The sequence below is a fragment of the Pempheris klunzingeri genome, chromosome 14 (genome assembly GCF_042242105.1).
Source record: "Pempheris klunzingeri isolate RE-2024b chromosome 14, fPemKlu1.hap1, whole genome shotgun sequence".
Lineage (NCBI taxonomy): Eukaryota > Metazoa > Chordata > Actinopteri > Acropomatiformes > Pempheridae > Pempheris > Pempheris klunzingeri.
The window spans coordinates 17174418-17187609 of NC_092025.1; positions in this window are offsets into that span (position 1 = coordinate 17174418).

The following is a 13192-nucleotide window of genomic DNA, read 5'->3' on the forward strand; positions in this document are numbered from 1 at the left end:
CTTGAGCCTCCTCTTCTCTTTAACTTAACTCCCTTACTTCCTCTTTAATCCTACACATTTTTCCTCATTACGGCCCCTTCCTCATGGTCTCATTTTGGTATGTTCATTTCCCCTTCCTCCTCCTTTCTCTCTCCATTTCTATCGCTTTCTCCCTCTTTCGGTTGCCTCTTTTCTCCGTCTCTCCCATCCTGCAGCTCTCCCTTTCCCACCTAACTCTCACTATGTCTAATGACATCTCAGCTTCCTCCAAACACAGAGTCCACTCTGTAATGGCCTGAACCATAACGAGCTCATTTAAAGGAGTGGAACAGAGGGCAACCATTGCGGTTCTGACAGGCAGCCATATAAGAGCAGTCTACAGAGGTGCCCACACTATGGGCCCCCTGTCAACCAGTCAACTAGCCAGCCTGCCATCTCTTTCTCTCCCTCATACTTTAAACCCTCCCTTTCCTCATTTTCCCACTAGTTTCCCCCATTTTTTAAAACCCCTTCAACATGACTGATTTGCTCTCTTTCCGCTCTCCTACCCTCCTCCTCTGTCAATCACTTCTCTCTTTCTCTCCCTCTCCTTTTGCCTGAATATCTCCCCCGTAATCCCCACCTATCATCGCCAGCTCTGTCTCAATCTCCTCCGTTCTGGGCCTGATGATGACATATGAACCCAGGTCTCCTAATTGTGGAGCTCAGTCGCACACAGTTATACAAAAAACCATTTGCCAAACGAATGGACCTCTGGTCATGCCAATGAGGAGTAATGCTCCTTTTATTGCGGGATTAATCTCAATGGCCCTGTTGTCCATTGCCTAGCCAAGAAGTCTGCCATCCATCAGCAGAGCGGAAGGGAGTTGGAGAGGGGGAGACCTGAGATGATAACCTCCCTGATCCCCCGCAATTACCCAGGGTTTAAGGCTGCCCCTCAAGCCTTCTCATTGATCTTTGATAGCTACAACTGTATGTACGTCTCCTTCCAGCCCTGCGACTTTCTATTGCCCAGATATGGTCTGATATTGTCCTGAGGTGCTACAACCTTTCCCACCATCTGTTTTGTATTCCCATCCCCTACTTGTCTTCATCGACACTCCTTCCTACTCCCTCCCCCTGCTCCCATCTTCATCAGAGCTAATTGGGGTTTGATTGCTTGATTTGTTTTTTTTTTATTTTTTGTTATTGCTGCTCCATTATTGTTTTAATGAAGACTGCTAATTATAGAAGATGAAATTATGTGGAAGGGATTTAGGATAGGAAGGGACTTATTTCGCTGATGTCATCAAAAGTCTTTTTCAACACTTTGGCTTGTCATAGCAGAAAAGCAGCAGGTAAGATGGAGTATCTCATATCAGTGTTTGTTATTTTCACTGAAAACTGCTGCTCTTTTTGCTGTGAATGTGTGAATGTGTCTGCTATAAGAAAAGAAAAAAAAAACAGACCAAAAACACTCTAGTTTAAGACCAGTGTTAGGACTGTCAGCACAATGCCAATTTGGGTGAAGCTGAATCGGATGTGTGCGATGTGTTGGACTTTAATATTCCTCCTTGCATTTATTCTAATGTTTGTTCAAGTCTAAATAGGGTTTTATGCAAACCCTCTCTTGTCATATTATTGCACAGCAAATTAAATGTTCTCTGCCCTTTACTAATGGGATGTTGAGCTATTTCTGATCTAATTAGGCGCTAAAGTTTGTTGTCTGAGCTTAGCAAAACTTACTTGAATTGTTGGGACAGACTGTAGAGGAGACTTTGAGCATGTGAGGAATATTAGATAAACTATTTACACAGAAATGGAGGCTGTTGGGTTTCAAATGTAATTGAAAGCACTAAAACTTATCACCACTTATACCATCCGCTGACCTCCTTCACTGCTGCTTTAATGTCTCTGACTTAATTGATTTGAATCAAAAATGAACTATGGTGTAATGTTTCAGCCCAAAGATCTTTAGGTTTCAGAAACTGTGCTGGGAAGCAGCTGACTCTGGTGGGCTCTTAACTCAATCCCTTTTCTTCCACTGATCTCCCTTCCTCTTCAGACCCTCCACCTCCCCATCGTCTCCTACAGATCCCCTTCTCTCTTGCCAAGTTTCCCAGCATGCCTCTCAACTCCCCCAAGACTTCACCTCTTTCATGGAATTACCTGTATGCTTCTTCTTTCTTTACTTTATCGCGCCTCTCCTTCTGAGCTTCTCTGCCCTCACTTCTTCTGTGGTCATTGCCCAAATCCTCGCACCTACTTTGCCAGGCTTGTCTTGCACTCCCAATCCCTCTCTCGCTCTGTCGGGGTTGCCTGTGGTTTTATTACTCTGGCAGCTGCAGTATGATATCGACCTCCCTCCACCTCCACGTAAGCCTCTGCTAATAGAGAGACGGAGCAGTGGAATGACCAGGACCAGGTGGACCGACCTCAGTCTCAGACTAACAGCAGGGGGCACTCTTCAGCCTTCAATGCCATTTGTTGCTGTCTCTGCCAGTTTGCGTATGAAAAAGGTGGGCAGAAGGAGAACAACAATGATGCAGTTTTGTGACTGTGCTTTATATGTGTGTGTGTGTGTTAGCGTGTGCTCATGCATGGCAAGTCCCTGTCCTTTGCTGTACATGAGAAAAGGGCAAAAGCTTAGTGGGGGAAAGCAGAAGATGATGTTGATCTTCATTAATATGTATGCCCTGCTGTGTGTGTGTGTGTGTGTGTGTGTGTGCGTGCATGCTTGCATGACTGGGTGTGTATGTGTTCTGTGTGTTCTTAAGCACATGTGTCTTGCTAAGTCATGACATCTAAGGTCATGTTAGAATCTGCAGTGAAGTCAAGTGTGTGTAAATTGAAAGAGGATATATTCACTTAAAGGCCATATTACACATCGGGAGATGTTAATGTTCATCAGCTGTATGAACAGGTTAAGGACTGTATGTTTAAATCTTAAACCAGCGGCATATGATAGTTTAACTTGGTCTTTGTTCTTTGTTATCTTGAAGCCTCCTAATTTCTTTAAAAAAAAAAAAGCAGAGCTGCCACCTGGAGATGAAAGTAAATATGATTTTTGCTTTCCATCTATAGTCTCCCAGTTCAACTCAAATGAATACCTTCATATTTGTCTGAAGTGACTGACAGATTACAACGAACCATCAGACAGTTTGGCAGATCACATTTCTTGTTGAAGTGAAGGGACGCTAGATCACTTCCTGCTGGATTGAAATATAAGACATATCAGGCTGACTACTGCTTGGACATATCTCATGGTGATTGTTTAGTGTGTGGTTGCTTTATCCTGGAAAAGGTTTAAGAGGCGCTTTTGGGCTCAATGTCAAAAAGCAAATGTGTGTGTGTATATATATATATACATATATTGCCCATAAAGTTGGAATAATTGTTCAATACCCCCAATTTTGTTAAAGGCTGAATACACAGTTTACAAAGGTTAATTGTGGTTTAAGTTTCACTGTGATATGTTTGGAAGAGTTTGATCAATAAAGATATACACTTTATTTATCAAGAATAATTCACATTGTCACAATCATTTCATGAGAAGAGGTAAAAAACATTTTATTCCAACTTTATGGGCAACAGTGTATGATTGGGAGGCTTTTTCAGAAGTAGGAAAGTTTTTAAACCCATGCAGCTGGTCAACCCTTTCCCCTGTTGTAAACATTTCCTTTGAGGTGACAAGTTGCTGAAGGTGAGAAATAATAGAAGAAATTCAAAATGTCATAGTGGGATACTGCACCCTGACATTAAAGACCTGCTTCCCCTCTGCTTTCCCCGTCATGAAACACGGGATGAAATAAATGAAACTCAAATGTGCGCCTTCCAGCTATAGCACAAAAAAAAAAAATATCACAAAGGCACTGTTTTCCTTTTTCTTCATCAAGATATGGCCTTATCACTGTACTTTCAGACTTTTGTGATTACACTTGGATTTTTTTTTTTTTTTGGTCAACCTCTATTGTTGCTTAGGCTGCATGTCTTCACTCCATTAATTTAGGAAACAAATTAGGCAAATCGTTATCAGGTTCATCACTTTTTATGATCTCATCATTATACTGGAAGAGACTCTAATTGTCGCGGGATCAAGGTGTTTCCTGTCTATTACAGTTTAATAGCTGTTAGGAAATACTGCTGAATTTCTGATGTGAACATACTAAGTGAGCCAGATTTGACACAAAAGTATTAATGAAACCTCAGAGCTTATTATGCATTATCTTTTCTAAAATGATTTAGCAAATCCTTCTATTTCTAATAATATGTATCCATGTCAGTGAAAAAGCGGCAATAACTAGTTCTGTCAGAAAACTGCCGTCCTGATTGTTAGACATTGCTTATACAGTACATGTATGGTAGAAGCACGTACTGCATACATACTGAGCATGTGTGTATTTAAGCACCGCAATGCTTCAGTGACCTATGTGCCTTCCTACTTGAGCTGCAACATGGTTTCTCACAGAGTAACTCCATGCCACTTCCGTGCCTCTCGTGGCGCCTGCAAGAGGAGCTTAGCAAGGTCATCCCGCGGTCAGTCAATTTTGCAGCGCTGCAAATTTCATTTTGAGCAATTTCAATATGCTACTGTTTTTAGAAAAATATATAAACCAGCAGGTTTATAGTACGTTGTAAGATGATACATGATGTGATAAACATGAACATTTTTTTTCTCATTTGTAACTCTTCGAGTTGTTAGAGTTCAGAGTTCAAATGATTGCAGCCACTACTTCTGCTATTTGTAGCCACACAAGTGGGACTGCAAGGAGCGGACTTGGCTAGACAGTGCAATGCTGGGAAATTTACTAAGTGATTTATGCAAGAAAAATGGAAACAAATGGCTACCATGGTTATTAGCTCACTTAATGGATGCTGTGTTGTTTCCTGATGGAAATTTGATTTTTATGCTTTTTAGCTGTGGTGAAAAAACATGAAAATTAGACACCAAAGCTTTCATCTGCTTATTTATTTATTTATTTGTTTGTTTTTGTAAATAAATCAATCTGGATGTGATGCAAACTATTGCATAGTTCCTACTTCAAATTGAACATAATTTATATGCTTTTGAAGATGACTTAAAGACTTAACACAAGGCACAGAATTCATTGATCATAGTTTGCCTATGATCAATGTGCAGTGTTGCAATAGTGTTGGCTGAGCAGATGAGCCAGTAATAAATATTCCCACCGCAGCTGACGGGGAGGCCGAACAGTTTGACACACAATTCTATACTGGAAAGGTCATAGACTCAATAATTAGAATATGCAGTGGGACCATCAACCGGCATGTACTGACAAAGTATCCTTTAGCAAAACATCCTCAGTCAATGTTTTTCTTAGACGTCATGAATTCATAAGTTCAGTCAATGTTGAGCTAGCGAGGAAGCTTCTTTTTCTGTAAGGTTTTGCCCCTTCAGATCCCTTTTGAACTTTTATTTATTGCACTGAAATCAGTGGGGTGAAGTGTTCTGTTCAAGGTCAACTCAACAATAACAGTTGAGTGAAGTAGCTCTTCACTTTCCAGACTCAATTTTCCCAAACTAGTCCAGGGACTTGATCATAATGCTTAATAACTTCTTTTTTCTAAACTCTCCACTTGTCTTATTTTGTAAAGAAGAAGTTCTCCAACTCGCAGTTTAATTCCAGTTTGCATGTACAGAGATTTCTGAGGCATTGGTCACAGAGAAGTGACTTGCTGGTTAGTGAGACATGTTTTGTTAAAATGCATTTCAACCCGTGTTCTCACCTACCTTCAGCAACCTTCACGGGCCCCCGAGGTAGCTGTCAACCTGTACCCATCTTTGGTCCTGAACTGCTCAGCAGACAGTAGAGTTAAATGCCAGGCACTGCTGTAGGCTGTTTTGTGCATGTGTGCGTCAGCGCGCTCGGGCCACTGTGCTTGGCAGGTAGGGCAGGAAAATGCATTATTGATAGTGTTTGAGCTATGCAAAGCAAAGCAAGGAACGTCTTTGATCTCTCATAGACGCCATGTCGCCTGCAATCTCCCTCAGATTCACTTGTGTGCACACAGCACTGGGAGGCAAGAGCCACACATTTCTCCTTGATCACTTCTCCCTTTTATCTTTTCTCCTCCTCTTCTTTTTCTATTTAGGAGATTCTGCCCAAGGAACAATTGTTTTGGTATTTGTCTTGCTCTGTCATTGGGAAAGAGAAAGCGGGAGAGTGAGAAGAGAGGAAAAAGCCATTATGACTCCTCTGGTAATTGTGGAACGATTGAAAATTGAACAGGGGAATTTGCTGCCAATTAACTGTATATTCATAAGGTACTCTTATCATCCGAATTGAATTTACATGCAGAACGATGCAGCATGTGTCGGAACAGGGGGCATAATTGCAAAGCACGGCCAAGTGAGTTATGCAAATGGTACTCATTTCCCCACAAATTTGAAGTGACTTAGCCTCTACCCATATTCATACAATGCCTTAATAACTTAAACATAAGGTAGTGCGACCGTAATTGCTGTGTTAGATTAAAGTTTCCAGTGCCTGGGTGGAAGAAATGAATGTCCCTGGAAGCAAAAGCAGAAGTAGAAGTGAACTGAGAATAAACAAAAATAACTCAAAAGTACTGGCTTGGCTATTTCTAACCTTTGGGGGGCTACTGTTTCCCAGCAAAAAGATTAGGTTCAAAATCGTACTTGTGCTCTTTCAGAGACTTACACCACATGAACTTTTTGAAGCTTAATTGTCATTACGGATACATGCATGTCTGTGAAGTGAGATTAGGAAAGTTGATATCACCAGTAACACCTGCGGCCCGTTGTGGTCGGTGCGCACGGGTGGATGTGGGTGCACGTCTGTGTGCTTTGCCCATAGGTATGCTGCAGTGAAGAGATCAAGCTTATCCTTTGTGACAGTCACTTTTAAGTCCTTTTCGAAACTGGGTGGTTCAATTTACCATCGTCGCCCCCCTCCACCCCACTCCAATCGCATGCACTCCCACTCTGACACACACACTCACACGGTCACACACACACTTCTCTGATAGGCTGTTGGACAAACCATTGACCTTCACTTTGCAATCTCTGAGGTCGATCAGTAGGCCATTCTTCCATGTAATGTTTACATCTCTGTGGGCTATTTGGCCACAATGGGGAGATTGCCTTTGGTCAACAACCTGTGTCCACAATGGTCATTTTCCCTGGCTTGGATCAGGGGAGGAGGCCATCAATGCAATGTCACTTTTTCTACTCATTGAAAGGAGTGAGACATTAGGGTCGAGGGAATGAATCACAGTCACAATCTTTCTGATAAACTTTGTTTTGCTCTCGGTTTTCCATGCACAGCATGCTCAACATGGCATCATCTGTGTTTCAAAACTCATCAATGTGAAAATCGCCGCTGAAGAACATTAAAACAGAGGTTCCCATAGGGATTTGGTGCATTGTGTGTGAATTCATATGAGGAAATATCATTGGTGACTCCTTAATTAAATGGAATTTATATAACTAAAGCCCACATAGTATTTCAGGTGGTTTAGATGGAATATAGATAAGTAGTAATGAGTGATTTAATTAGTTTAATCCAGTATGATTAACATAACTGATTATTTTTAATCATTGTGCATGTTTACTAATAGCACCATGTCTCTCAGCATAGACATACTTTTGATAGTCTATTTAATTCTCTAGAATATGATCATTTGATGTTTCATTAGACATCTGAGACTAAAATCTGACATTGCTGGTTTTGAAATGCTATTAAAACTGTCTGCTCCTGCAGCATGAAAACTCGTGAGTTACTGACTATTGACATTAGACTCATTTAGCTTTTGTAAGTTTTGTAAGTTCCTTCTCAACCAGGGTACGAGGGGTCAACTTTTATCTGTGTTTTATCATTAGCTGAAAGGGGAATGTGATTGGACACCTGGCTATTCACTGCCTTTAAACATTCATGTTTTTTTTTTTTTTGTTAGAACATAGTGAGGAAATCAAAGAATGCTTTGAACCAAGTTGTTAGGGTTAGAAACAAAAGGGAACACGTCGCCACTGTGATCAGAGTATGCTTGAATGAAGGATTCACTAATCATTTAAATCTGTAATACTTGCTCAGAAGTTTGACAACTTTAGAAAATCATGCACGAGCTCCCAGTTTCAGTCATATCAGACAGTCCTTCTATCATAACAGTCCTTATTGCAACTTAATTCATATCCGCTTGGAGACAGTAGATATTTTTAGATGGCTCAATTTGTAAATTTAAAATAATTTGTTAATTAAGCTATGATTAGGCACAAATCTTAAGGCGCTTCCATTTTATTATTTTTCAGTTTAAATCTCCCATAATCCTCTAAAATCTCTTTGTCCTACTCTTATTCATGTAAACCCAAAATATTGTATTACATAACAGTCTTCATCAGACTCATTAATACCGTCATTTAAGGCTACAATGTACCGCTGCTAGTGTGAGCTCATTTGTACACATGTACACGCACAAAGAGCTCTGTGAACAAATGACTCATGTAACTAACGGACAAATCTGCCTGAATGTATAGTTGTAGTATGTGTGCAGTGTTTGGAGCGCATGTGTGCTGTTGTGTTTTAGTCATACATTAGGATTTTAGCTGCTGTTGTCACTAATAAGTGCATTAAACGTTTTATCACCAAAACCAGAAAGAAAACACAACAGAGCAGGGGGTAAAAGCAAAAGCTCCAGGAAAAAATGAAGAATTTCTCTGGCCTTGGAGGACTTATGGGTTGCAAATTCAAAATATGCGCATGGCAGCATCTGTGTGTGTACTGTATAAAATTAGGGAATGTGTGTTTGAGTGTCTGTGTGTGTGTGTGTGTTTGTGACAGATGACAGTCTGCCTGTAAATCCACAGGGCCTGGACTGAGAGCAGGTGTACAGCTCCATCCCGAAGCCTTGCCAGGACACACAGCCAGACTGTGCCAGCAATGTCCACCTTTCACCAGCCCTACCTCTCACTCTCACTCTGTCTTCTTATATCTCTCTCTTTCTCTCCCCACTTCCTTCCAATGTCAATTTCTCCATACCTCCCAATCCCCCCCCCCCCCCTTTTTTTTTCATTGTATGTTCTCCCTTCTTCCATTCACCTCTCCTCTCCCCTTCTCCCAATAGAGCACAATCCTCTGACACTCTTCATGCCCATTTGCATTTCCTGCCTGTGCCCAAACCTCACAAGATGACCTGGGGACATTCTGTGGGTTATTCCACACCCATAAGGAACCCCTGTATTATTATTGTTTAATTATTTATCATTAATAGGGCTGTGGTGATTTATTAATCCCTGGGGGAAAGTCTTTTTATACTTTTTCTCCAGCGGTAGGTTTTAAGAGCAACCAGAGAGCAGGAAGACAGAAGTGTGAACTAAAATTGAACCTGACGCATTTGTTTTAGGTACGATCCACCTGCACATACCATGGTTAGGCTTTTAAAACGCCATTAACTTCAAAAAAAGTTTTAAAAAGTCACAATATAATGCAGTTGAATTAAACATATTTCTGCTTGTTGGATGTCACCTGGCATACATAATACACCCTTAATCAGATTTTATTTGGGCTTTTTTAAAATATACATACATATGCATTTTAAGTTTATATAAACAAATGTCAGTTGAAGCAGTGACCTGGATGCATTAAGCAAATTACGGGGTATCAAGGCACAAGCTCCTATGAAAACACTCATTTTAATAGAGCAAGATATTAGCTCAGTGGTGTTTATTCTAATTTCTTTTGCTATTTACATTTCATTTTGTTTTTCATCTATAAGTTATACATATTTATAACTCGTACTGTAGTTGTATGTAAAAACACGATTCCCAAATGTGAGTGGCTTGGCTGCATTCTCTTATTGCCATATTATATAACACAAAAGTGATCGTTTTCAGCAACAATGCATTAAAACACTGAGCTTTAACTGAGACACACCATCCTTTCATGTTCCCTCTCAAACTTTGTCCTGCCGTCCGAGCCCCGCCCTGTTAATACCACCTTTCTGAGCTCCCTGTTGTTTCCCAAGCTCCCCCACATATATTAAAACCCTCCAACAGTCACAGCCACCTGGTTTATAGCCTCACTCCATCTTCACCACATGTCATCAAATACACACACACAAACACACACACACACACACACACACACACACACACACACACACACACACGAGTGCTAATTTAGCCACACAAGCTAAACCCCAGAATCTAATCAAACCTTCCCACCACATTCAACCTCTGCTCTGCTCGCCTGCACCCCGCTTTCACTATGGCAGACAATCATACACAAACACACACACACACACACACACACTCACACAGCCACTTATCATCACCCATCTCTGCTGCCTTTCACCACATCAAGGCTTTACTTCACACAGTACTTCCACCTGTTTTTACAGCATCTCCAGTCATCCAGCTCCTCTGTCCTCATACTTGGCTGATCCATTTGAATGTTGTGCTCTTTATAGTATACAGTATTTGTTAATTACAGTAATACTCTCCTACCTTTCTGTCAGAAAAATAACACAACTCCTACTATTGCTCACCCTGGAGAAAGTTAGCATGCAAATTATTTTTGGGATTTACTTTAATATTTGTATTGAGGTTAGGGGCTCCAAGGAACCTCAAGATACACATGCGTGATTAGCTTTTCTTTGTTGAATCATATATCATTTGAGTCACTCTCATTGGATGCACTTTCACTTACCCAGAGGCTGTTAGTGGGCTCTACTTTGTTTATTACTGCCCCAAAATAGAAGACTACAGAGCCCATTTTGAGTTTAAGTATTTGGTGATCATTAGCAAGTAACCAATTGCACTTGTCATGGGCAGCATTCACTTCATGATGCAATCACAGTGTCCCTCCAAACAGACTCTTAAAATCCTTTGATTGGACCAAGGAAGCCCACAGGGTAAAATTTCGTTTCTGAAGTCACTAAATTGCAGAAGTTGCTAAATGCTTTGCCAATGACCTCATGAATAAAAGTATCTTCATTTTATTTTTCTCCCTACACTCTTGATGTTGTAAAAAAGACTTTCACAACAGCAACTTTATTCAGCATTGATTTTTTTTTACTTTATGTCATTAAATTAAACCTTGTGAAAAAAGAAGCGAACACTATCGCTATTCTATTTTCCACCATATACTTGTTAGCGTTGTGCTGTTAACTGGATGGCTACCTTTGCTGCAGTTTTTGTTGCACCTTTAGGAGGTGGTGGATTTTGAAAGAAGTATATCACACTACTACAGTGAAAAGGGAGGGAGTCAGCCAATGGGAAGATAAATCATATGGTTGACGTCTGTGAAGCTTTACTAAAGTAGCAGTGGCCACGAGAGGCAGGAGTCAAGTCTTGTCAATCTTTGCGCCTGTGCCTGGCTCCGCCTCAGTGCTGCTCACGCATGTGGGTAATTGATCAAATGCAGGAGATTATATGGATTCACAGATATTGTCTTTTAATGTTGGTTCGGATGACCTGCTTGTCTCCCTTGAACGCGGCCTGTAAAGTGTGAAATGTGAAATGTGGTTTATGCCCCAGGCATATGATGTGTGTGTTCATGTGTGCATGCATTATGTGTACAGACGCCTCTGAATAAGAGAGCATGTGTACTGAGTTGCTGAACTGTGCATGTTAATTGTCCGTGTCCCTGTCTCTGCTCTTTTGATCTATGTTTGTGTTTATTTTTTCATACTTGTGCTTTTGCAGTTTCAGAGATTAATAAATGTATGGACAAAGCGTCGTAGATACTGTTTTAGTACTTTTGGTGCATTTGAGTGCTTGATACTATTTTCTTTGGCCTTAACCGTCCTTATCTGATGTTGAAATGAAAACAACTTAATTTATCGTTTACTTGCCCACTGACATTTTTATCTTTTTTACTTAACAGCCCAGAGAGCTTGTTATGATAAAGAAAATTTAAAGCCTTACATACCTTAATGTGTGTGGAACAGTAATCACATATAACATGATATGTATATCAATACATTTTTGTCAGCAAAAACTGTTGATGTAAAAAACGTATTAATGAGCAAAATGAAATAACTATGGCATTACCAAACTGTTTGTATTGTACCACTCACATGCCAAACAGTCTAACTTGCTTATGGAGCATGAGACAGATTGGTGTGGTGTCAGCACTAATGCAGACGTTGTAGCAGACCGTTGTGGTCAATGTACCAGTCGATCTACACTCCCACCCTTCAACCACTCATGAGATTACAGATACAAGTGGTTGAATTAGTTTTCCCCTTCAGGCTGTCTGGGTTCAGCCTTACAGATAGGGTGAGGAGCTCGGACATCTGGAGGGAGCTCAGAGTAGAGCAGATGGTCCTTCGTGTCAAAAGGAGTCAGTGGAGTTGGTTTGGGTATCTGGTTAGGATGCCTCCTGGAGGTCTTCCAGGTATGTCCAACTGGGAGGGGACCCAGATCCAGAACCCGCTGGAGGGATTATATATCTCATCTGGTCTGGGAAGTCCACCGGGAGGAACTAGAAAGCGTTGCTCAGGAGAAGGACGTTTGGTGTGCCCTGCTTGACCTGTTGCTATCACGACCTGACCCCAGATAAGCGCAAGAAAATGGGAGAATATGCCATAAACTGAAAAATAAAAGGAGTGAAAGAACCAAAAAGAGAAACAAAAAGAAAAAAACGTAGGGTCCAAAACTTTACGAACAAAAGTTTAAAAATAAATTGTACCATGTTTAATAGTTGGTTGTTTGAAACAATTTGCAAACTAAATGTGATTGTATTGATTAAATCTAGGTTTGATTTGACGGTAACGCATTTGTAATAGTTAAAAAAGAAGTTTTCTAACACACACAACAAGACTTCAAAGTGACAGAAATGATCAACATTATATAACATTATAACATTAGCACTTTCATAAGTATAGATTTCCAGCTGAGTCACAACATGCAGCATTTCTCTTAGCATGAACATTAGTATCCACATTGAAACTGCTAATGGCACTAACAAGCTGTTTGTGTTTCAAAACACTGAGTGATTAATTGCAGACGCGGTCCTCCAGGGTCAGAGTGACTGAATCCCATTTATCGTGGCTTCATCAGTGCGGGTCACCACATGTTCAGATGATGATGGGGATGAAGCAAGGAGGGGAATGTTGAGGGTAGTATCACCATCATAACCGATTAAAATATTATGCGCTAGAACTACAGTTGATAGGGGGAACTGATCTGTGTCTCCATATGCTGCCGTGTTTTGTTGTTCTTCGGTGTATTGTAGACTAGTCAGAATGTAAA